This window comes from Sapajus apella, unplaced genomic scaffold, assembly GCF_009761245.1.
Source record: "Sapajus apella isolate SASKATOON/1434 unplaced genomic scaffold, GSC_monkey_1.0 scaffold197, whole genome shotgun sequence".
In the NCBI taxonomy this organism is placed as follows: Eukaryota; Metazoa; Chordata; class Mammalia; order Primates; family Cebidae; genus Sapajus; species Sapajus apella.
In genome coordinates this window covers 978,471-1,004,813 of record NW_022437137.1, presented here as the reverse complement: position 1 = coordinate 1,004,813, position 26,343 = coordinate 978,471, and positions in this window count along the sequence as shown.

Genomic DNA, 26,343 nt, shown 5'->3' with positions numbered 1-26,343 from the left:
CAGCTAAGTACTGGGCAATGGAGCTGAACACAGCACTGTTTCTGCCCTCAAGATGCTCACAGACTGGCAGGGAGTTAATAAGCCCATGGTATGTAACCATTATCCTTTGCAAACAGAGAAGGGCCTTAACTCTGCCTGGTGCAGAGAAAGGGGTCAAAGAACTTCCCAGGAATAGTGACCCTGGACACAGAAGAAGTTGACCCATTAGACAAGACACAGGAGGCCTTACACACAGAGCCAAGAAGGCAGGGAGAACAGTACAAGTCACAGAGATGGGAAGGGAGGGCTTCTGTCTTCTGAATCTTACTTGCAGAGCCAGTTTTCCAAGACAGGCAGCCCAAAGCTGTTCCAGCCAAAGGTAACAGCAAGCATCACTGGGGCAGGGTGAGGCCTCCCCTCTTCATCCTTTAAGATTCTGATCAATGCCACCTACTTGCACAGGACTCCCCTGATGGCCAAAGTGGGTTCCCCACTTCCTTTGCTATCACACACCATGTTTGCCCCCAGCTTTGCTTATGTATTTACTATCTGTCACTTCCCTTTGAATTAAACACTGTGAAGTAGGGACTTTGCCATTCCTTGATATCCCGGTTAGAATGTAAGGCACAAGGCAAGGACTCTGTTTTCTTCATATTCACCCCAAGCATGTAACAGAGTCCCCGGCACACGGTATCTTCCTAAAGAATGAATGAAGGGAAGGGTCCCTGAAGGAGGAATGAAAGGTCAGTGACATGGGGGTAAATACTAGGTGTTTATTAAGAGTAAATACTAGGTGTACTGTGGCTTTAGAATAAGACCAATCTGAGTTCTGATCTTGCCTCTGTCCCTTACTCAGGAAATATAGTAAAGCAATTTTTCCTCCTCAGATTCTCCACATTCCTCAGCCTGGTGTCAGACATCGTTTTTCAGATCAAATTTTAGAACAGATATGGGGCCAGGCGAGGTGGCTCAAGCCTGTAATCCCAGCACTGTGGGAGGCCGAGGCAGGTGGATCATGAGGTCAAGAGATCAAGACCATCCTGGTCAACATGGTGAAACCCCGTCTCTACTAAAAATACAAAAAATTAGCTGGGCATGGTGGCACGTGCCTGTAATCCCAGCGACTCAGGAGGCTGGAGCAGGAGAATTGCCTGAACCCAGGAGGCGGAGGTTGCGGTGAGCCGAGATTGCGCCATTGCACTCCAGCCTGGGTAACAAGAGCGAAACTCCGTCTCAAAAAAAAAAAAAAAAACAGATATGAGGGTTCTATTTTTGACAGGGTTAGGGATGAGGGGGCCTTCTGAGTCCACCAAAGAGGTCAGCCTGGGAGGAGCCCAGCCAACAGCATATGATCAACATTGTGATAAGATATCAACTGCAAAGCCTAGCTGAGCTTGGTTCCCAGGTCATAGCACCCAGCTTCCAAGGGGAGCTAGTAGAGTTCTGTCTGGGCTGATGGCGCATTGAGAACCCATAATACACAGGGATTCAGTTACTTGGCAAGTCTCTCTAGGACCTCAGCCTAAGAGATAGAGAGATAAGGCAAGGGAGCTCTGTTTTCATATATGGTGACTCCTCTTGAGAAAAAGTCTTCCTTGCCTTTTACACGGAAGACTTTTTCCATCCTTCAAAACCCCATTGAAATATCTCTCTTCCCTAAATCTGTTCTTCCTTTCATACAAAGGTAGTCACTCCCTCTACTTCACTCCTGTTGTAACTGGAACATGCGTCTACTGATCATTATCATCTTTTCCATTAGTCAGAGAACTTTCCCAGTGCAGAGTTGGCCTTACCTCTCTGTAGCTTCAATGCCCAGCACAGTATCTTGCACAGTAGCCCTAATAATCACTACCTTTTATTAGACACACATCCTGTTTTCAGGATTTTTACTAAAAGCTTTGTGTGCATTACTTAATTTAATCCTTACAACAGCCCAGTGAGTTAGGTTCTAATATCCCATGTTACAGTTGAGAAAACTGATGAAAGTAGAGTTCACTACATACCCAATGAATGTGCGTTAAATAAATGGGCAAATAAGAAAGTGACACAGTGAAATAACCAGAAGTAAAGTTCTTTTTTGGCTGCCTTTGTCTTCAGGAGAGCAGATAATCGCTGGGACATCCTACTGGGTGGAAGTGCTCTATATCCATGTGCGTAGACTCCTTGAATGCCCATAATGGGAAAAAGGTTGAATAAAATGTTTGACTGGCTGGGCACAGTGGCACACGCCTATAATCCCAGCACTTTGGGAGGCCAAGGCGGGTGGATCGCTTAAGGTCAGGAGTTCAAGACCAGCCTGGCCAACATGGTAAAAACTAGTCTCTACTAAAAATATAAAAAAAGAAAAAAAAAAAGCCAGGCATAATGGGGTGTGCCTGTAATCCCAGCTTCTTGGGAGGCTGAGGCAGGAGAATTGCTTGAACCTGGGAGGCAGAGGTTGCAGTGAGCTAAGATCACACTACTGCACTCCAGTCTGGGCGACAGAGGCAGACTCTGTTTCAAGAAAAAAAGAAAAGTGTGGCTAAAATCCCTGGTTACAAGACATAATTTCTCAGATCCCCTAGAATGAACAACGGGGCCTCTAAACCACGGCCTAAGAGCAGATCGTTACCTTTTGAGGGGCTGCTCATTCTGGAATTTCTTTCATTCCATAATCCACCCACCTTGGCCACCCCGATGGTCCTCCAACCGTCTCATGGAGGAATGTGCCTACAACTTTCATGTCTCCTAGCTTGAGTGATATGGACAACTGTACGTGTTAATGAATACACACTTCCATTCCTATCCAGTCTGACCTTTGTTGGCGAGAGCCTTCATCAGGAACACTGTGTCCTATGTACTCAGAGATTAAAATGGACTTCCTCTTTAGTTGCTTTTCACTAAAGCTTTGGGCTGGTGAATAGCTGGCTCTTATGATTATAGCAGATTTGTTGTTCAGGTCTGAATATAAGAAGTTCTAGACTCAGTCTCAGAACTTTCAGAAGGTGCTGTTACACTGGTTATGGACCTGAGATAAAACTTGTGGGTGGGGGAGACAGCATCTTCTCAGGCGCACCATCCAAATGAACCTAAAGGTTCTCAACCTGGTCCATCCCCAAAGCTATGTGCTAACTGCCCCAGAAGGGCCAAAGAAATGCTTCCTCCCAGGCAACAGCTGGAGCCACAGAAATTGTTTCCACATGAAAAAGGCATGAAGGTGGATGTGTAACATGCTAAGCCCTGCAACAGATTTTGCAGTAGTTTCAAATTAAGACTGTGTAATTCAGATAAATATCATATTTGGGCATATTCGGAAGTCTTGCAAATTAAACTGCCTCTAATGATATTATTTAATATTTATTGAACACTAACTGGGGCTAGGCCCTGTACTAAACATTCTACAGACAACCTAACCATTCATCAGCAAATGAATGAATGAAGAAAATGTGGCATATATACACAAAGGAATATTATTCAGCATGAAAAGAAGGAAATTCTGTCAGTTTCAACATAGATAAACCTGTAGGGCATTATGTTAAGTGAGATAAGTCAGCACAGAGAGACAAGTACTGCATGACCTCCCTTGTACATGTAATCTCAAATAGTTGACGTCATAGAAGTAGAGAATAGAATAGTGGTCACAAGAGGCCGGGTGGTTAGTGGGGATGGTAGGTTGGAGAGAGTTGGTCAGAGAGTACATAATTACAGATAGATAAGAAGAAGTTCTTCCTTAGAAGAAGAGATCTAGGGCACAGCATGTGACTACAGTCAACAACTATATATTATACTCTTGGGAAACAGAGAGTGGATGTGAAGTGTTCTTGCCACAAAAATGATAACTGGCCAGACATAGTAGCTCTTGCCTATAATCCCAGCACTTTGGGAGGCCAAGGCTGGTGAATCCCTTGAGCACAGGAATTTGAGACCAGACTATATAAAACAATGTGAGGTAATGCATTTGTTAATTAGATTTAGCTATTTCACAATGTATTAAAATACACACTTCAAAACATGTTGTACATGATAAATATATATCATTTTTTTTTTTGAGATGGAGTCTTGCTCTGTCACCCAGGCTGGAGTGCAGTGGTGTGATCTTGGTTCACTGCAACCTCCATCTCCCGGATTCAACCAATTCTCCTGCCTCAGCCTCCTGAGTAGCTGGGATTACAGGAACCCACCACCACACCCAGGTAACTTTTGTATTTTTAGTAGAAACGGGGTTTCACCATGTTGGCCAGGCTGGTCTCAAACTCCTGACCTCACGATCCACCCGCCTCAGCCTCCCAAAGTGCTGGGACTGTAGGCGTGAACCACCACACCCAGACAAATACATAAAATTTTATATATTTTTTAAAACTTGTTTTCTAATTTAAAAAAATTTTAAAAATTCACAACTATAAGAGGGAACAACTGTTAATATTACCCTAATTTTCCAGTTGAAGACATTGAAGTTCAAATAGATCCAATTGCCTGCACAGGGTTTCATAGCCGTGGGGTAGGGGAGTGCAGATTTGACCCCAGGTCTGTGTGACTCCCAAGTCTCTGTATTATTCTGCCAGAACAAGAATCCAGTCCCGCTTTGGTGGGCCAGGCCATCTAACTAGTGGAGCTTCCAAGCCAGGAATCTCAGTCACCCTGTAGACTTACACCAAAGCTTCTCAGCAGGGCCTAAGAACGCAGACGCAGTGTCCTTCATGAGGGAGCCAACCTGTCACCTGGGAAATGATCTGCCCTCCACTCACTACTCAGGCAGGTATCTGCCTCTCCCATCCATATCTACATCCCGTTCTGATTCTCTAAGGGTCCAGGAGGAAATGCCCCACCCCTCCCTTCCCTTCCAGAAACAGTTGATGACTTAAAACCCAGAAGTCACTACCAGAGCACTCTGAACACACCGGATTCCATGACAATTGTACTTTTCTAGACCTTGATTCCTTTCTTGGTGAAATCAGGAGTTAGACTAAAGTAGGTGTACTCTATTTTTTTTTTTTTTTTTTTTTTTGGAGATGGAATTTTGCTCTGTTGCCCAGGCTGCAGTGCAGAGGCATGATCTTGGCTCACTGCAACCTCTGCCTCCCCGGCTCAAGCAATTCTCCTGCTTCAGCCTCCCCAATAGCTGGGATTACAGGCATGCACCACCAGACCATGCTAATTTTTTTGTATTTTTAGTAAAGACAGAGTTTCACTATGTTGGCCAGGCTGGTCTCGAACTCTTGACCTCAGGAAATCCACCTGCCTTGGCCTCTCAAAGTGCTGGGGTTACAGGCATGAGCCACTGCACCCAGCCAGGAATTAGACTAGATGTACTCTGATAACTTGGCCAGCTTTGGCATTGCCAGGTATTCTAGAACAGTTCATGTTCTGCTGTTCAACAGAACTTTCTGCAGTGATGAAAATGTTCTGTATCAGTGCTGTCACATACAGCAACCACTAGCCACATGCAGCTATAAACACATGAAAGGTGGCTGGTGTGATGAATTGAATTGTTGATTGTATTTAAGTTTCCTGGATTTAAATTTAAATAGTTGCATTTGGCTGGTAGCCACATATTAGACACTGCAATTTTAGAGCTAATATTAATATTAAGATAGCTTCCGGGCTTCACAAGATATGTAAGGTCATGGGGGGTAACCAGTAATATGACTCTAATAACCAAGAGGACACTGAGGAGTAGCTGGAGGGGCTAAATCCTCCCAGCCTCTATCAGCCACTTAGCAAAGACACCAGAAAAAAAAAAAAGTAATTTTATTTAAAAACAAAATGGCTTCCTGTGCAAACAAGCTTCGAAACTGTTTATTCAGTAGCCGCGCATGACTGCGTTGTCTCCCTAACCTCTTCCCATCCAGACATTCTGCGGCAGCCACAGCCTCTCCCATCAGTTCAACGTTGTTTGAAGTTTTTAGTCTTGCCACATCCATTATCTCTTTGATCCTCAAAACAGCTCTCTGAAGAAAGTCCCATTATTCCCATTGTTTAGCCCCAAACTCTGAAATTCAAAAGATTTAAACACTTCGACTGAACCAAAGAAAAATCCTACTCCATGCAATGAGGCTTGAGGCAATTGGCTGATCTTCCCACATTTGGAAATGATAGAAACTTGGGTCTGCAACTCTTTTAAATAGATAGGTAAATTCTCGGTACCTTGCTGGCCTGCAGGTGTTACTGAATGCACAAAGCAGTGAGAAGGGCTGCAGGCATGGACAGAGAGCAGATGGTGGCTATCCCGTTGGGAGCAGGGTGCATCACACAAGCACTAGGGGCCATGTGTAAGGTTCAGTTCAACGTCAGTGCTCTGTGTGATGTCCAGTACGTCTCTCCACCTCTCAGGGCCTTAGTCACCTTCTCTGGATAATAAAGGGATATACCAGATAATCTCTAAGGCCTCGGACAGACTAGGACTTAAGGACTTCATGAAGCACTGCTTGCTCTGAGTCTAGCACCAGGCAGGAGATACAGGGAAGAAGGAGGCAGGGCTGTCTTCCCTCAGGAAGCTCTGCCAACTGGTCACTGCCATTTGCAGAGTCATCTGACCTGTGACTGTGTGTGTGGAGGGGATAGAATGAGACTTAGGAGTCAGCCAGATGTTGGTTCGCCACCCTGCCCTGCCTCTTCAAGCTATACAGGCTTGGGCAGATCGCATAACCTCTCTGAAAACCTCAGTTCTGTCAACTACAAGGTAGGACCACCAGGGCCTCTCTCCAAGGTTGTGGTGAGGACCACATGAGCCAATGCATGCCAAGTGGTGCCTATCAGCGCGGCATGTAGCATGAATGTCGCTTCCTTTCCTTTTGCTTCTTCCACCAACTAACAGAGAGAGCACTTGCTGTCTGCCAGAAAACTCCCGTCATCAGTCTTGATTCATTGCAGGTTCCCCCACCTACTCCACTCTCCAGCCCTGATCTATGCTCCAAGCCCTGCTGGGTGCCTAAAACATGCATACCAGGCCTGCCTGGTGAGGCAGGAGACAGAGACAAGAAGAGATGCAGGTTAGGATGACAGAGAATGAAGACTCCCTCCCCACACAAGATCTTTAGCCAACTTTTCCCCCGTCTTGGCCGAGACAGGCTGGAAAGTTGCTCTCCTGAGGGCTCCCACCCAAAGATCCCACCCATACATCAGCCTTCAAGCAGGATCAGTTCCCACAGCTACAAGGAAGAGACATCTGTGCCTCCCCTTCCCACTGACACCCAGAATGAGTCTAATTAGATTGTCTCTGCTCTCAGCTGCCACTATGGTCGCTGCCATGGAAGTGAAGCAAGAGGGTGACGTGAGACATGGATGCCCAGAAATGTCAAGCATTTGCCAGTCCCAGAGGTCTGGCACTTTGGCTGGATGGAGAGCCAGCAATGAGCCTGTCAAACCACAGAGATCTGTAGAGGGTGGACAGTGAGTTGAGGCCAAGATAGGGAACTGTTTTTCTGGAATGAAGTGAATAGCTTTTCAAAATAGGCTCTGAGCCAAGCTAGCTTTCGAAATCTTATTCCCCAAATTTTGGATCTCTGATTAGAAATTATATCAGTCAGGGTCTTGGCAGGAAACAGAAACTCATCCGGTATTCTGGGGGAGATTTTTAACAAAGAGACTATGATGGGTACACAGGGTTGGGCAGAATTCAGACAGCCCAGAGAGAATGTTGAGACAACCCAGGCACTAGCAACAGCAGGAAGCTGTGGCCACTTGAAACGAAAAAGGGAGGAAAAGTTGCTATCAGGGTTGAGAGCTGGATTCTTTTCAAGGGGCCACCTATCAGAAGCTGTAGAAAGAGACGCATCCATCCATCACCAAAACCACAGAAAGCAGGCAGGACAGGATGAATTCAGACCCCCAGCATCTCTCTCTTCCCAAGCTCCAACTCCCACAACTGGCCAAACCCAACCAGAAGTTAAAAGGCAAGAGCCCTGTGGGTGCAGTCCACAGAGGTCAGGCTCCTGAGGATCCCAGAGTAAGGCAGAGAAAGAATCAAGACTGATATGACCAGATGAAGAGTATCCAGATCAAAAGAGAAAAACTCTTGATTTTGTTTTGGAGTTCCTGACCTAGGATCAAGTCTTAACTCCAGCACATATTAGCTAAGTGACACTGTGCCAATTCCTTACCTTTTCTGAACCTCAGTATCCTTATTTAGAACTGTCCTATTATCAAATTCAGAAGATTAGAAATAACGCCTGCAAACAGAATTTATAGTGCATGGCACAGAAGTGTTAGATGATGACATAGAGGTGGGTAAAAAACAATCATTGGCTTTGAGATCAGGTACTGGGTTTCCTATTCTGGTTCCACCACTTTCTTGTGTGACTTTTGGCAAGCAGCTGGATCTATCTGAACCCAAGTGTGTCACCTGCTAAATAGGTATAAGAATATCTGCTTCAGGGGGTGACGTTAGTTTAATAATATATATAAATAGTTTACTTGGCTGGGCAGAGGGGCTCATGCCTATAACACCAGCACTTTGGGAGGCTGAGGAGGGTATATTATTTGAGGCAGGAGTTCAACACCAGCCTGGCCAACATGGCAAAACTCTGTCTCTACTAAAAGTCAAAAAAAAAAAAAAATAGCTGGGTGTGGTGGCGTATGCCTGTAATCCCAGCTACTCATGAGGCTGAGGCACAAGAATCGCTTGAACTCAGGAGGAGGAGGTTGCAGTGAGTGGAGATCACACCACTGCATTCCAGCCTAGGCAACAGAGCGAGACTCTGTCTCCAAAAAACCACAAAACAAAACAAAAAGTTTAGCACAGTGCCTAGCACAGACAGTAGCAATAAATACTTGTTATTGCCTTCTTGTTGTTGACAAAGATTGAGTGAAATTATGTCTCCAGTGTACCCAGAGGCATGTGATTTTCTCATCTTGACTTTGTTCCCTCTATCAGAGGCTGGTGAACTTGAATTTCAATGGTTCTTCACTCAGCAGAGACTCTTCTAGGCTTGGTTTTCTCTTCAAGCTAAGACCCACAGACTGAGGTCAGAGAGACCAACAATCTTCCTATAAACTTGGCACCATCCTCCATGATCTGGCTGTTCCCCCACCCAAAGAGGAGAGCAGCTCTTGGATTATGGGTCATAGAAGGACGCTCAGCTGGACAAAAGAAATTTTGGCCCCTCCACATCCAATGTCATGATTTCCTCAAAGCACAATGAATCTAGAGATACTGCCCTGAAGACCTGAGCTTTGACAGCCTTTGGCCAATTGAAGGAATGGGTGTGTTCTGACCCAGGCTCACATCTCGATGGTGAGAAGCTTGGGGACTGAGATGGTCCTACCCATCTTTCTGCTTCTGCATCTGACACAGGGCCTTGGTGACTGACCTCAGCACCCACACTGTGCCAGGCCCTGGGCTGGGCACCAACTGTACTTCACTGAACAAAGCAGTCATAATCTGTGCCCTCATGATGCTTATAGACTGGCTGAGGAGTCGGAAATTTTACAAGTAATTACAAATGTTATTGTGATTGAAGTTAATGTAGGAGATCCACTGTCAGTTAGAATGCACAAGGACCAATGTTCCCATCAATAACAGAATAAAATACCAGATCAACTCAATATTATATTTCTCTTTAAAGTCACACAAGAGTGGTGGATGCAAAGAAGTTTAAATGAACCAAATGTCAGAGAGGAATGAGCCCTTCATCAGTGAGGAAAGAGCAACTGCTACTCTCATACCTGGGCCGATTGCCAGGTCTGGGTATGTGTGGGTGGAGAAGAAGGCCTGCCATAGGCAGAGGAGCTTTGCTGGAACAAGGATAAACCAGCCAAGCTTTTAGTGACAATGTGGGCTGGTGTGACAGATTGGAATCTCAAAGAGTCCAAATGCAATAATAAATCTTTTGGCACAACAGCTCTCCCCCACAGGAATTGTGCTGAGCCAGCAGCTGTGGGGGAGGAGCTGGAAAGCAGAGAGAGAGATCCTGCAGTCTTGTGCAGTGCTTAGGCTAAATCTGGAGATAAACTGAAACTTACTAAAGCTGCAAACCAACTCTCTCCTAGCCCAAATACTGATAAGATCAATGGATCAGTCCCTCACCAGTAGCTGCATAGGAAGTTGGGCACTGGGATAAAGGAAGATGAGGGATACCTGTTATTTCATTTGAAACGAGTGGCAAACTAAAACTAAACAAGGTTTCAACTCAGCCCAGTTCAGCTTGATCATGGTGGAATATGAATGATTAGCCTCTCACTCTAGATTCCTGATAGGGAAAAGGGTGTACACTCTCTGCAGAAAACAAAATAAAATGTATCATCTCATTCATTCTGTACTGTTCTTTTAATCAAAATGTCCAACACATAACTGAAAATTATGAGACATGCAAAGAAGCAGGAAAATGTGACCCATAATCGAGAGAAAATATAGTCAATAGAGGTAGGCCCACAAATGACTTAGACTTGGGAATGAGCAAACAACAACTTTAAAATAATTATTATACACATATTAAAGAATTTTAGAAGAAAATTTGTACAGTTTAATAGTTAGAGGGGGAATTTTCAAAGATAAATGCAACATTTATAAAAAGAACTGAGTAGAAATTCCATAACGCAAAAATACAATATCTGAGATGAAGAAGCCAATGAATAGACTTAACAGCAAAGCAAATTTAGCAGAAGAAAAAATTAGTGACTTAAAAAGCAATCAACATAAAACCCTCAAACTGAGGCACAGAGAAAATAATGTATGGGGGAAAGAGTTTGTTGTAATATACTATCTATTGACTTAACATATGTAATTGCAAAGGTAAAATGGCATTACTACGGGAGCATGTAACCCATCAGCATGTTCCCATCTTAGATCTTTAATTGTGCTGATCCTTTTGCCTGGAACACAGATAGCCACATAGATCATTTCTTCACATCCTTCAGGATTTTGCTCAAATGTTTTCATCTCAGTGGAGTCCTTCCTGACCACTCTATACAAAATTTACATTCACCTACCTTCCCACTCATAGCTTGGATTTCTCCATCTATTTGTTTTATTTTTTCCTTAACTCTTGTCACCATTCATAAACTAAATATTTTATTTATCTTGGTTGCCACTTCTTTCCTCCAATTTAATATATGTTCCCTGAGAAGTTTTTATCTGTTTTGTTGACTTTCTAGCACCTAGAACCTAGTAGGTGCTCAATTAAATTTATTGATCAAATAACAATGAGATTTAAACCTTCTCACATATAAAATAAGGCATGAAGAAAGAGCTTTAGGCTTTAACTGGAGAGACAAGTGTTTCAAGGCAGGTCCCTTTTAAATGCAAGGGGCAGAAACCTAATTAAAAATGATCAAAGTAAAAAAGAAAATATATTGGTTCATACAATTGAAAAATGTAGGGTTTCTTGCTTTAGACATGACTAGATCTAGATGTTAAAATGACATAACAAAAAAACGGCCTTTCTTTGTCTCTGGGTTCTATTTTCCTCTGTGTGAGCTTTATTCTCAAGCAGACTTTCTCTATGGCAGTGGTAAAGAAGACCCCGGAAGCTCCAGCTTCGCATGCTTTAGATAAACCACTCCAGGAGAAGAAAGCTTCTTTCCCAACATTTCCAGCAAGAACTTCAATGCTATGCTCGTTGGCCAGACTTGAGTCGCAGTAAATTTCTGTATAGATCCACTGTAACCAGGAACTGGGGTATTGTCACACTCCTACCAAACCACGTGGCCTAAAAGTGGCAATTCCTCAAAGAAAAGTCAAGGTGCAATTTCCAGAAGAGGTAGAAAATACCGGGCAGGTGAAAACATGCATCTGTGTCCTTAAGAATCATCTGAAGTGTGGCGATTAGAACAAGCAAGAGCATATCAAGCAAAGACTTGTGGTGGGGGGAGCATGAAGAATTTTAGAAAAAAACGATAATTTCTCTTTAGTTAGAAAGAGCATAAAAAAGGCAGCAAGAAATGGGGAATTAAAGGAGAAAACAAAATTTGGGGACCTTGTCAATCATGTTTAGAAGTTTGAATATAATACTAGTAAATAGCAAAGGGAAGCCCTTGAAGTATTCAAAGCAGGACATTTAAATGGTTAACTTTTGGTTTTGAAGAGACCCCGTTAACTGTCCTATTTAGAATGGATCAGACAGAAACAAGACTGAAGCTGACCACCTGTTTGGTGTCACCATTGTCTATAAGAGAAAGATGATGGAGACCTGTGAAGGTGACAGTGGGGATGAAGAAAGTAAAACTATTTGGTATACAATTTGTAGAACACAATTCAAGAGTGTGGTAAGAAGATTAGGGTTTATCAATAGCTCTCGAAGCCTTGCCCAGAAGATCTCAAGCTCTCTTTCATGTCTATGCTCTTCCTTCATAGGTTGTAAAGTTCTAGTAGGAAGACAATGCTGTACCTGCTGCTTTCTTTCTCCTCCACTTCCTTAATCTTACTACAGGGCAGATCCAGACAAGCATTTCCAGGATTCGGTCCCTGCTCTGAAATCTATACATAGAGGAGAGGTTTTAAAATGTTTACATGGTAAGGGTAAGTGAAGACAGCCCATGCTGGCACCACCAAGGGCAAGTATATTGCCCTAGAGTCAAACAGAGCCAAGTTTTATTCCTGCCTCTGCCATTTATTAGCTGTGTGACCTTGAGCAAGTTACTTAACCTCTCTGAACCTTAGCTACCTCATTTGAAAAATCAATATATCACATTCCTTCACAGAGTGCTTATTAAATTTAAATGGCTTTGTGCATCTGAAGGCTGAGAACAGTGCCTGGCACACAGAGTGAACTCAAAGGAGATTGGTTCCATTTTCCGCCCAATCTTTCTTCCTTAGGTGCCTAAGGACGTATTTGCACCTATTTTCCTTTTTGACAGCAATCCTTCATCGTGCCCCAGTTTTGTTATATAATTTTTAAAAATTAAATGCAAAAAGTCGAGAGTCTTCTAATTCATTACATTCAGTTTCCATGACAATTACTAACTGTACCAAGCCTCTGGCAGGACACTGGCAACTGTTGGGCAGCTTCAGAGTATTGATTAGACCCTCCTGGGCCACGAGGTCATATGTTTAGGCTAATAAGAAGGAAATGACACTTATCAAATGGAAGGTTAGACCCATCCCTTTAACTACTGGGGCATTTTATTTTTTTGAGATAAAGTTTGCTCTGTAACCCAGGCTAGAGTGCAGTGGTGCGATATCGGCTCACTGCAACCTCCGCCTCATGGGTTCAAGCAGTTCTCCTGCCTCAGCCTTCTGAGTATCTGAGATTACAGGCACCTGCCACTGTGGCCAGCTAATTTTTGTATTTTTAGAGGAAGGGTTTCACCATCTTGGCCAGGCTGGTCTTGAACTCCTGACCTCATGATCCACCAGCCTCAGCCTCCCAAAGTGCTGGAATTACAGGCGTGATCCACCCTGCCCAGCCACTGGGTCATTTTTGAGATCCCCCTAGACATTAGAAAGTTCCTAATGAGTTCCCCAGCAACAAGCTGCTCCCTTTATCTAGTCCCCCAGCCCCTCCCCCACCTCACTCACACTCATACACGATATACACCTGTGCTAATCATCCCTGCTGGAGCCGGTGATTAGAAATTATGGAGGGAATAAGAAAAGGACACCTGAAAAACCCCGAGTGTGGGTAAGACCTGTGACTTATTTCTAACCAATAGAATGTAGCTAAGGCAACGGAATATACACGTTTACATGTAAGTGATTAGGTGACTATGTTACATTAAATTTTAGTGCCCCTCTGGGTGGAGTCTCTCACTCTGTTGCTGATTTTGAGAGAGCAAACAGCCATATTAGGGAATGCTTTGTGGCAAGTAGCTACAGGCAGCTTCCAGTTGCTGAAAATAGCAATCACTAACAACCATCAAGAAACTGAAATCCCCAGTCCTATAGCTCAAGGAACTGCCTTCTACTAAGAACTGTGAGTTTGGAAGTAGTTACTTCCCCAGTCAAGCATCCAGATGAGAACCCAGCCCTAGCAATTACCTTAATGACAACCTTGCAAAGGGCCCACATAAGTCATGTCCACACTTCAAACCCACAGAAATTGTGAGATAATAAATGCAAGTTGTTTTAAGCCACAAGATGATAATATTATTACGCAGCAGTGGATAACTGATATACATGGCAATTCTAGAGGAATTAATTAAAGAGGAAAGTGAGAAAATTTTCAATCAGAAAAGGGACAGACCAAGACAGTTTGATTCAACACACATGTATCTATCAAGGTTCTATGTAGGCAGAATACTAGCTGATTGATTGTGCTAAGGGCTGGTGGAATGGTTTATTAATCAGGATAAGCCACTGCTATAAAAAAAAAAAAAAAAAAAAAAAAACAACCCCAAATCCTTAATGAGCATTCACATCAGAACCCAATGCCTGTCATAGAGCAATAAGAAGAAAACTTAATTCTACTCCATGCAGTCATTCAGGAACCCAGCCTCCTGCCATCCTGTGGCTTCCCCATCCCCTAGTCTCAGAGTTTTCCACTGGAACCTCTGCATCCAGCTTGTAGACAGGAGGAGAAACAGATCATAAAGAACCATAAGGGTGGAATTTTAGTAAGGAGTAATGTCAGAAAGTAAAGTCACAAGTCACTTCTGTCCTCATTAACTCAGGCTCATGGTTTCTCCTGACTATTGGAGATGCTGAGAATTATAGCCTAGCTCATGCTCAAAGAAAAAGGAAAGACTTTGGTGAACCCATCCTAGTGTCTGCTCTGGAAACTAGTAGCATTTTTTTTTGAGACAAAGTATCACTCACTCTGTGGCCCAGGCTGGAGTGCAGTAGCACAGTCTCAGCTCACAACTCAATGCTACCTCTGCCACCTGGGTTCAAGCGATTCTCCTGCCCCAGCCTCCTGAGTAGCTGGGATTACAGGCATGCACCACTACGCCCAGCTAATCTTTATATTTTTAGTAGAGATGGGGTTTCGCCATTTTGACTAGGCTGGTCTCAAACTCCTGGCCTCAAATGATCCTCCCGCCTTGGCCCCCCAAAGTGCTGGGGTTACAGACATGAGCCAGTGAGCCCAGCCAGGAATAGTAAATGTTCAAGAATAACTCAAGCACAACCTTGACCTCAACTTATAATGTGCTAAGGAAAGCAGGAAAGTAGCAACAAATGATAATACATGACAAAATATGAAATATTCTTGAGAGAGAGAGAAAAGTTGGGGAGAGAGAGGGAGAAGCAACTTGATATAATAGAAACGATGACCCGGGTTTCTTCACTTACTGATCTTATGTTTTCTCACATTTAAATTTGCAAAAATAACTGAATCTCGCAGTGCCTCAGTTTCCTCACCGCTAAATGAGAATAATAGTGCTTCTCTCAAAGGTTGGCTGTGGATATAAGACAATCCATGCAGATAGAATGCTTAGTATAGTATCCGACACACAGCAAGATTGTATAGATACTAGCTATTATTATTAATTATTATCATATCATTATAAATTCAGGGAACTCAAAATGATTTGGAAGTGCCTCATAAAGTATAAAGAGTTTTTCTACATGCAGCAGATATTACACTCAAGTGCTTCTGCTGTTCAGAATAAGGGGAGATTGATTCTGGCCCTAGGAAATTTGGATGGGCTTCTGAGAGGAGGCGGCATTTCAGACTTTGAAATGTCAGAACTGTCTTCACTCCACAGATGGGCTGCTGCCGGACAAACTGGACAATTGGCCTCTTCATTCTGGAGAGTTACAGACTGAGAGGGGAGGAAATGAAATCCCCAGAATTCAGGACAGGCTGCGAGGTGACCATGAGCACGTTCACCAGCTCCTGATTAGAGGCAGATGCCGCCACCACCCCCGTCTTTTCATGGCTTGGATGATTTAAAAAAGAAATTTAAAAAGAAGCACCAGGTGATGCAGCAGGTAATAAACTTATGGAACTCATTTCCCCAGGAGGCTACTGAGGTGAAAATTTTGAATCATTTCCCAAAAGGCTTAGTTAAATTCATGAGTGATTGATTCCTAATGGAATATCAAAGCCTATTAGGAAGAAAATCCTTAAACTTTAAGGTTGAAGTCTTGGAAAACAGGTATACTCTCTGATGAAACTTCTCTCTACACTTCCATCACAGACAAAATATTAGGCAGCATCTGTCTCTCTGAGTTGACTCACTGTGACAATTCAGTTAGAGAGTCACTGCAAGGAGGTGCCTGAAATAGCACTTTGGACCAGAGAGGGCCACTAAGGGCACTTGCACCGTCACTCTTCCTGACAGATTCATGGCAGACATCACTAGTCCATCCCAGCACCATTTCCCACAAAGCCCCCCTGATAGCTCCAGTCTCTTTCCTAGCATAGAAACAACTTGGCCATCCCTGATCGACCCCACACCTTTACTCAGGATGAAATGAGGCCCAACGAGTAGAAGTCGTTGGTCCAAGATGTTTGCTCCAGGGTTGTCCCTTTAAAATCTCTAGACAGGCAGGTTAGCGTGGGAGGCAAATAAAATCTAGTGTCCAGTCTCACGTTCGTGCCTCTATCCCTTGTGATTCAGAGACGTACAATCCTACAGGTCCTTCCCTCCTTTCATGTTAATAAACCCACTATTCAGTTTATATAACAGATGACTAGACTCAGAGAATAATACACGAGTCAGGAAGAGGAGGAGTAGAAAGAAGAGGGAGGAAGAGGAAGACATGAAGGAGAAGGAGAGAATCGTGTTTGCATTCATCTGACATTTACAAACACCTTTATAACAATCATTATTATATTTAATTCTCACTATCTTCCCAGCTTCACAAAGAAAATTAAAAGATAATGAGGCTCAAGGAGGCGAAGTGACTCGCCTAAGTTCCCACAGCTCCTCAGGGGCAAAGCTAAGGTTAAATCAGCCCTTGGTACTACACTGAGCTTGTTTTTCACTCCCACAAACCAGGATTTATTTAGAGGTAAACCCTTCCTCTAGGTGTCAGGAGCACCAGTCTTCCACATCGACTGAAAGGGCAAATCAGCTAGATCACACCCTGTGTCCCAAAAGCACGACCGATTCCTCTAGACCATGCTATTTTGTCCCTGGCTCTCCTGCTGCCCAGAGAATGAAGACATATCTATTGACACATTAGCAGAGAATGTCATGCTATGACAGCTGTGGCTAGCATTTGGGTACCAGATGTCCTCCATCCATCTCCCAGGTCAGTTCTCTGTCCCTCTCTAATGGAGATAACAGTGCTGCTAGAAATAACCTAATTAACCAACTACCTGTTACTGACTCACCGAACAAATATTTATTGAGTGTTTACTATGTTCTGGGCCCTGGGCCAGGCCCTGGGGACAAAGGCAAGATAGTTCATAGAGCTTACATTGTAGAAAGTAGCATAAATAATGAACGTATTTATAAGTAATTGAAGAAAATAACATCACGAGTGATACACAGAGTCACCACAGGATTAACGAGGGCGTGCCTACATTGGACAAGCCTCTTTGCGGAGATGACATGAAGCTGAGCCTTTAAGGATGAAGAGGAGTCATTCATGTAAAGAGAAGACAGGAGAGGATCCCAAACAGTGTTAAGCACAAAGGCTCAGAGGCCGCAGAGCTTGTGTTGAAGGAGTAGAAGGCAAACAGGAAGCTAAAGCAAGATGAGAAAACCAAAGCCCTGGGAGTTGGAGCAACTTGTCTACAACCTCACATGCATTTTTGATGATGTAAATTAAAACAGACATCCCAAAATGGATTGCAACGTTGTAAACAGTTTCCCCAGGTCTTTGTCAGAAAGCTGCCCCAACTGCAGCTCAATATTTACCGCTTTTCCCTGCTCAGTCTTCTGTTGGCGTCCTAATTTTCCCAGAGTAACTTCACAGTAACTCCCAAGCAATTGACTGCAGTGTCACCAGCCGGAGACAATCATCTGAGCTGAGGCAGGCTACAAGGAAGGAGAGGACATGCTCTCTGAACAAGAGTTCTTTTCTGCTCGCAAAGGACCTTCTCCAGCAGGAAGAACAGCAAAGGCGGGGGAAATAGCATATTAAATGACATGAACCACTAGGCAGGTGGCTGGCTTGTTTTTCCAAAAGCATGAGCTGATCTAACTGGGTCTGGGGGCTGGGGAGTGGGGCAATCCTCTGGGTTCTCTTCATTCCACTTCTGCAAACTACTTCCTATGCAATTATTTTATCCCTTGCTCTGGGTTTATTTCTAACCTCAAGAAAAGCTCTTGTATCCAGTAGGCACCTAATAACTATAAGCAGAATAAATGAACAGGTTATGCACAGTAAGACAAAGATGCAAAGGTGTATAAGCCTGGGTTACTCAGAGTTCTACAGAGAAACAGAACCAATCGGATATATATCTGGAGACATTTAGTGTGAGGAATTGTCTCACATGATTATGAAGTTCCTAGAGCTGTCGTGTGCAAGCTACAGACCCAGGAAAGCCAGTGGTATAATTCCAGACCAAGTACAAAGGCTTGAGGACCATGGGAACCAGTGATGTAAATCCCAGTCCAAGGGCAGAAAGTGATCTATGTCTCAATTCAGCAGGCAGGAAGCAAAAGGGGGGAATTCCTCCTTCCCCTGCCTTTTTGTTCTATCCAGGTCCTCAATGGGTTGGATAATGCCCACCAACAAAGGAAGGGCAAACTATTTTATTGAGTCCACCAATCCAAATGTTAATTTCATCCAGAAATACCCTCACAAAAACACCAAGAAATACGGCTTAATCTGGGCACCCTTGATGTAATCAAGTTGACACACAAAATTAACCATCATCATTCATCATTCCTTATCTATAAGCACTATATGCCTGCTATACGTCTGACATGAAATAAAAGAAGCTAAAGATGGAAAAGGCATTCATTCATTGATTCGTTCCATCATGCAGCCCACGTTAAGTACATGGACTAATGTTTCACAGCATTTTGTAGTTGCGTGGCTTCATTTTATAGTTGCCATTTAATAGCACAGGAGTCAATCCTGTCTTCGAATCAGGCCAGATCATCTGGACAACCTTGGGCAGGTTACTTAACCTCTCAGTTTCACCATCAGAAAAATGAGAATAATAAAAAACTTCTTCCTGTGTTATTAGCAGAGATCTTAGCACATGATAAGTTCTCAACAAATGGTAGCTTGTCTATTATAATGTATGTTATCTTTTATCATCCCACCAATACTTTGAAGAAGGTATTTCATCCTCATTTTACAATGCCGAAAGTCATAGAAAGTTATGTGGCCAAATATCTCAAGGAACCAGAACTAAGCTGGAGCCTTTGCCATCCATGGCAATGATATCTCCAAACTCACGCCTTCTGATCCAAATAAAGTATTTGGGAGGCTTATTAGACACCATAGTAGCAAGCTGCACAGTCAAGCCTCACTTTATAGGTGGAGTCACTGAGGCCAGAAAGGTTAAGCAAATTGTCCAAGGTCAACAGCCTTGGTGGAGCTGGGAATCAAATCAAAGTTTCTTGGGTTTTGAAGTTGTTACTAAATGTCAGACAAGACGCTCAACTCCAAAGACGCTGATTTAAGTATGGCCCAGGCCCTACCCTTGAGGACTCTCAATCTAGGAGGTGTGGGCAATTAGAATGGAGATGCATCTTTTGAGGAGAAAGATTCTTCAAGACAGTCTTCATATGTATATGAAGCACTATCCTTTAAAAGGCAAAGTAATAAGGTAGCATGACACATTGACTTTGGGTCAGGCAAACCCAGGTTCAGCTTCCACCTCTCACTCTCAACCCTTGTGACCATGGGCATTTAAATCGCTGGGCATTTAACTTGCTGAGCAAACTTCAGTTTGCTCATCTCTAAAATGGACATGATAACAACACTTACCTCCATAGGCTGCCCACAGCCAATCAGGAATGGGTTCCATCTTTAGTTCTTCCCCTTCCCAGAGCATTTAAGTCAGAGTAGAGCAGAAACTCTAGGGATCTTGTTCATTGCAGTTTGGCACGTAGCATGAGCACTATGTGGATGAAGAGGGCGACCAGAGAGAGGCGTGCCAGGCAGAGGGGAAAGCATTAGAAAATCATGAAGGTGTGAAACAAATGGAGTGCATTCAGAACACTGGAAATAATGAGTAGGGATGGCCGCACCTACGAGGAGTATGGCAAGGGGAGTGATCAGGGACATTGGCAGTGGAGGGGGAAGGTGGGAACCTGTGGGCCGTGGTGAGGACCTGCCCTTTAACCCCTGGTTTTTTACCTTGAATTCTGCATCGAGTCTGTTCATCCCTGTATTTCTCACAAGGGGGCTGAGCCAGACACCGCGAATCGTCTACCCAAAGACTAATTATAAGCAATTTCTCCTGGTCTTTCTCTATTTCAAAGGTTGAGAAGGGTAAAATAACCTATTTCCCACCTGCCTGGAGAGCCTTATACACCATTGTGGCCAATGCGATGTAGCAGAAGCCGCAGGGGATGCTTCTCCTTCTAGGAGAAGTCGTGTGTATGCAATGTGTGGATATGCGCGTGTTCGTGCTGTGTGTGCGTGTGTGCGTGTGTGTGTGTATGTTGCCCTTTTCTCCTTGGTGCTGTTTGCCTTTCCTCCTTCTTTCCTGATTCCTGGCAATGCAGCAACCATGGTACAACTATGAGGTAACGAGCGTGAGAGTCTAGTCCTGAGAGTATAGTCCTACATGGTAAGAAAGGCGAAGCACTTGGTCTATTTGACAAATAATCTTTATGTGTTCAAGCCACTACGGAGGTGTTTTTCTATTACGTGTGGCCAAAAGCAATCCTGGTTTATGCAAGGACTTGCCAGCCACCCTACCCAGGTAGCGCTGCTTGGACAGATCTTTGCTGATTCCTTTTCTTTTTGGACCAGTCTTCTGTATGTTTCCAACTGGGGTCATCAAGATGCACCCCTAACCCCATAAGGTTTAGACTTGAAGTGTTCCATACCATGATCCTGGCTTCGTGACCAAGACATTTATTTCCTTTCGTTATCAGGGTGAGACCTAAGACAGAAATGGCTTACCCACTGATGCGCGGCCTCTGTTTTGTGGCTTTGTCTCATGCTGTTTGAGCTCCCAGCTTCCTGACTGCTCTGTCTGCCAGGCTGAAAACACTGCCACTCCCGGGATACCAGGCTTAGAAGAAGCCTTTCAGGGAATTGTGCCGGAGCAAGAGCAAATCTCAATATGTTTATCCTTATGCTTTCTCTTTTCTGCATTGCCTGGAGGATAATTAGGATTATGATAATTTCTTTACTGTATTCTTTTTTTGCTTCCACAATAAGCTCTTTGGAACCACAGGGAAGAACCCAGAGGGAAGATGGACATGGAGCTTATGCCGTAAGGACAGACCAGAAACAGAAGGAAGAGAGTCAGGAGGCCCTGTCACCAGGGAAACCAGAGGAGGGTTTCTGGTGTCAGCAAAAACTGACAAAGACTTGGAAATGAACGAAACCAAGCACTGGGTGTTCTCTCCCTGGAGTTCTGAGTGTTATCCCATGGCTCTCCAGGGATTACCTACTCTTACTGAGATGAGTACCTATGGCCGACTTCAACCAGCTGGGCTCTTTTACAACTCTCTATGGGTAAAAGTTACAGAGCTCACAGTAATGCAAATGATTCTTGTCCATAGCAATGAAAATGGATTTTACTGGGAAAAATATAACCCCGACCATTTCATTTTATTGCCCAAGAGCAGTGGCTCTCGAAGTGTCACTTGGATACATCAGGAGATTGCCTGCGGCACTTTCAGGGAGTCTGTTAGCTCAAAAGTATTTTCATAACAATGGCTAGGCACTGTTTGCCTTTCTCACTCTCACTTTCTCACGAGTGTATGGTGATGTCTTCCAGAGACTCCATGACTGGTGATGCTCCTAGCATGGCTCTGACAGCAAATGGAATGTGCGCTTGCGTATTTTGTGTTTTAAAATGGCCTCAGTGTTAACTTCTAAAACAGCAATCATTGGGTTGGCAGTGGCTCACTCCTGTCATCCCAGCACTTTGGGAGGCCAAGGTGGGCAGATCACTTGAGGCCAGGAGTTTGAGACCAGCCAGGCCAACACGGCAAAACCCCGTCTCTACTAAAAAGGCAAAAAAAAAAAAAAAAAAAAAAAAAAAGCTGGGCATAGTGCCACACACCTGTAATCTCAGACTCTGTCTCAAAATAATTTATGTATGTATTTATTTATTTTAAAAAGAGCAAATATTGACAGACATAACCCACATAAACAAAAGCTCTTTGAGAGGTCCTCAATAATTTCTAAGACTGTAATGATAATCCAAAACTGAAAAGTTTGAGAACTATTGCCCTGTAGACTATGAGCCAATCTAACTAATTTGGCATTTATCAGCAAATTTATTTCAGCATCCCTGATTGGGGTGTGTGTGTGTGTGTGTGTGTGTGTGTGTGTGTGTGTGTGTACATGCATGCGTGCATGTTCTCCTTGAAACTGTTTTAATATCTTACTGATCCTTTATTAACTGAGTTAAATAAAACATTCATTTTATAGCTGAACATCATGTTTTTAACTTTTTTAAAAATGATGCTTAAATACTAGGCTTGGAGCAGAAGAGAGAGATGTGAGGTGTGGCCAAGATCAAAGGGCCAAGACCACATGGAGGGCAGCCAGGCAGCCTAAGATGGGTCTCATATTCTCCTGGTGCCCAGCTGTACAGAGCCATATCAGAGTCTGGTCAACATGCCACACTATGCCTCATCGTTCAAGCAAGGACAGCACTTGAATCAAGTTCTGCCTAGCAGCCCAGGTCACCCATGGACTATCCAGCAGCAGGACTCCAGCCACACCCAGAGGCTTTGCTAAGCCTCTCCAGAATTTCCAATGTTGAAAGCCCACTTTTCAATGGCCCTTTGTTTTAGTAAACCCCCTCAAAACAAAAGGCAAAGCTCTTGACACCCAGAAGCAGGTATAGAAGGGGAAGTCTTGCTCCCAGTTTTAGAGTAAAACTGGGCAAGGTCACCACACCATCCAATCACGTGGCCCAAACCCCACAAAAGACAAAAGACCTGCCCAAGATCATACAGATTCTTAGAGGAGGAGACAGGAGGAAAATGCAGGCACCCATCTCCCAGCCCAGGGCTCCTCCTGCGTTCTACCGTCTCATTATGCTGACGAATCCACTAATGCATGCACTCGATTTTCCTAGGCATCAATACCTTTATAAAGGCCATCAGAGCTCCCAAGAGGAGACATGATGTGGATTTTGTCAGCTGGCTCTGGTCTCTTTTACCAGCCTCTTATCCTGACTGAGCCTCGGTTTCCTCGCCTGATTGTGAAGATGGTAAGAGGAATAAAACAAGCCAACCAGATGTTGAGCCCACAGGAGTTGCTGAACAAACATTTGCTGACTCAGAATTCTTTTCTCTTTACATTAATTCCTGCCTATTGCTCTTCAGCCTGGATGGAATCCAAGGGCTGGCCGGTGGAGGCACCAGCAGTGGAAGGAGAGCAAGGGTGGGGGCCAGGAAGGTAAAGAAGGAGTGGCTGGGCCAGAGGGAAATCACTCTTGGTCAAATGGAGTCACATCGTATGGAAGAGTTTTAAAGGAATCCCTTAAAATGTGTGTGTGTGGTATGTGCATGTGTGTGTATGCATAAGAGAGAGAGAGAGAATGTGTGACACCCCCTTAGTGAAGCAGAGAAAATATTATAAATGCCTGAGTATTCCTGTAGTCCTCTCCCTCCAGATGCTAAAAGGGGAGAATTCTTGCCTGCAGTCTCAGCCTCCATCTCTCCTTTGCTGGGGAGAATTTAGGGTAATGGGTGAGATGGAACTTAACGACCCCTGAGAGGCTACAATAATCTAGATAAAGCGTTTGGCCTAGGGGCCAAATACAGTCCTCGTCCTGAGCTAAGAATGGTATTTAGATTTTTATTTTATTTTATTTTAAAGATGGAACTTTACTCTGTCACCCAGGCTGGCGTGCAGTGGCACGATCTTGGCTCACTGCAACCTCCACCTCTCAGGTTCAAGAGATTCTCCTGCCTCAGCCTCCTGAGTAGCATGGTGGCACCTGCCATCATGCTCAGCTAATTTTTGTATTTTTAGTAGAGATGGGGTTTCACCATGTGGGCCAGGCTGGTCTTGAACTCCTGACCTCAATTGATCCACCCACCTCAGCCTCCCGAAGTGCTGGAATTACAGGTATGAGCCATTACACAAGGCAGGTATTTAAATTCTTAATTGTTTGAAACAGAAATCAAAACAAAGTACTATTTCATGGTGTGAAGATTATATACATTTCAAATTTCAGTGTACACAAATAAAGTTTTAATGGAACATGGCCACGCTCACTAATTTAAATATTGCCCGTGGCTGTTTTGAGGCTATAGTGGCAGAGCTGAATCGTTGCTACAGAGACTATGTGGCCTACAAAGCCTAAAATATTTACTCACTGGTCCTTTAAAAGGAAGTTTGCCAACCTGATCTACACAATAAGCCAAGAGAGAGGAAACAGAATGCAGGCAGATTGAGCCTCAGGAAGAATGTGAAGGAGGGAGGTGGGAGTTAAAAGGAGGCAAAGATATCCAGGGGTGAGTGAAGCAGCCACCATCTCCACGAAGATACCGACAGACAGAAGCAGCATTTGAGACAGGGGATCTTCAGGATGTTTTTGTGTTTTAAGAATACACCAGCCAGACACAGTGGCTCGCACCTGTGATCAATCCCAGCACTTTGGGAGGCCGTGGCAGGCAGATCGCCTGAGTCCAGGAGTTTGAGTCTGGGCAACATGGTGAAACCCTGTCTCTACAAAAAATACAAAAAAAAAAAAAAAAATTAGCCAGGCATGATGGTGGCGCATGCCTATAGTCCCAGCTACTTGGGAGGCTGAGTTGGGAGGACAGCTGGAGTTCAGAAGGCAGAGGTTGCAGTGAGCCAAGGTCATGCCATTGCACTCTAAGCTGGGTGAGAGAGTAACCCCGTCTCGAAAAAAAAAAAAAAATGTTGGTAAAGATTTGTTGATACATATAAAAACATCTGTCATAAAAATTAAAAACCCTGTAATCCCAGCACTTTGGGAGGCCGAGGCGGGTGGATCATGAGGTCAAGAGATCGAGACCATCCTGGTCAACATGGTGAAACCCCGTCTCTACTAAAAATACAAAAATCAGCTGGGCATGGTGGCGCGTGCCTGTAATCCCAGCTACTCAGGAGGCTGAGGCAGGAGAATTGCCTGAACCCAGGAGGCGGAGGTTGCGGTGAGCCGAGATCGCGCCATTGCACTCCAGCCTGGGTAACAAGAGTGAAACTCCGTCTCAAAAAAAAAAAAAAATTAAAAACCGTATATGAGAGTAATATATGTCACCAAATTTAAGATAGTGATTCCCTCTGGGGAAAAAAGAGAGAGGGGAGATAAAGCTATATCTGTTATACAGTGAGTCTTTCAGATTAAAAAATTATATATTTTAAGAAAATGAGCTGTTAAGAAATAAACAGTGAAAAGGTTAGTTAGGGCTACAGACGAAACAACAATGGCTTTTTTTGTCATTGTGTCTGATGTCCAGGACTAGGGAAGTGAGAGGCCAAGTGAGCTTCTCAGTCCTAGGCCCCTCCACACTACTTTTTGTTGTGGTTGTGGTTGTGGCAGTGGTGGTTGTTATGCTATGTACGTATATTTTGCAGTGAATCTAAGACATACACTTTTTCACATTTTAACAACTCTGAAACAGGCCTGCGTTTTACAATGGATGCTAGAAGACAATTAAATCGGAAGAGTTTTTTCCTTCCTTGGTGCTACAAAAAAATAATGATTCATCTTATCATCAGTATATTAAATCTGCTTTCAGAGGGATAAATATTCTCTTCTTTGACATTCCATTGAGAAACCAAGTGAGGAATGAAGCATTGCGGGTTTCCTTTCTGGTGACTGAGGGGGCTTTTTTGAGTGAGACGCTGTACTAAGACCTGGTCACAGACAGCACCAGGATTTACCTGTTTAATTACCTAATGGGACGAGGAGAAAAGGACAGTTTGAGTCATGTACTGTTGTTTGAGATTATCCCTTTCTAAAAAATGAAGATAGTCAAAGTCATATTGAGTTGCTTTGATATAGATGATGTGATGAATCAAAGAAAACTCTGTGCTGGTCAGCAGAGCCCGACCTGGGAAAAATATTTGTCCTAATTTCTAAGTGTTATTAAACTTTGTCTCCCAGAGTAAACTAAAGTACAGAGTCAATAGTAATTAAGCCTCTTTTCCTCTGAGATAGTCTTAGAAATAAGGGATATTAGCCAGGCATGATGGCAAGCCTGTAATTCCAGCTACTCAGGAGGCTGAGGCAGGAGAATCACTTGAACCTGGGAGGCGGAGGTTGCAGTGAGCCAAGATCGCATCTCTGCACTCCAGCCTGGGCAACAGAACAAGACTCCATCTCAAAAAACAAAAAAAAACAAAAACAAAAACAAAAAAAAGCCACCATAAACCATTTATGACCCTCTTATGCCAAGAAGAGAAATGATGCGAAGAGAGGAGGAAATGGAGTTTCCTACTGCCTGGAGCGGCCGTGAGACGTCAGTCCTTGGAGGAAACTC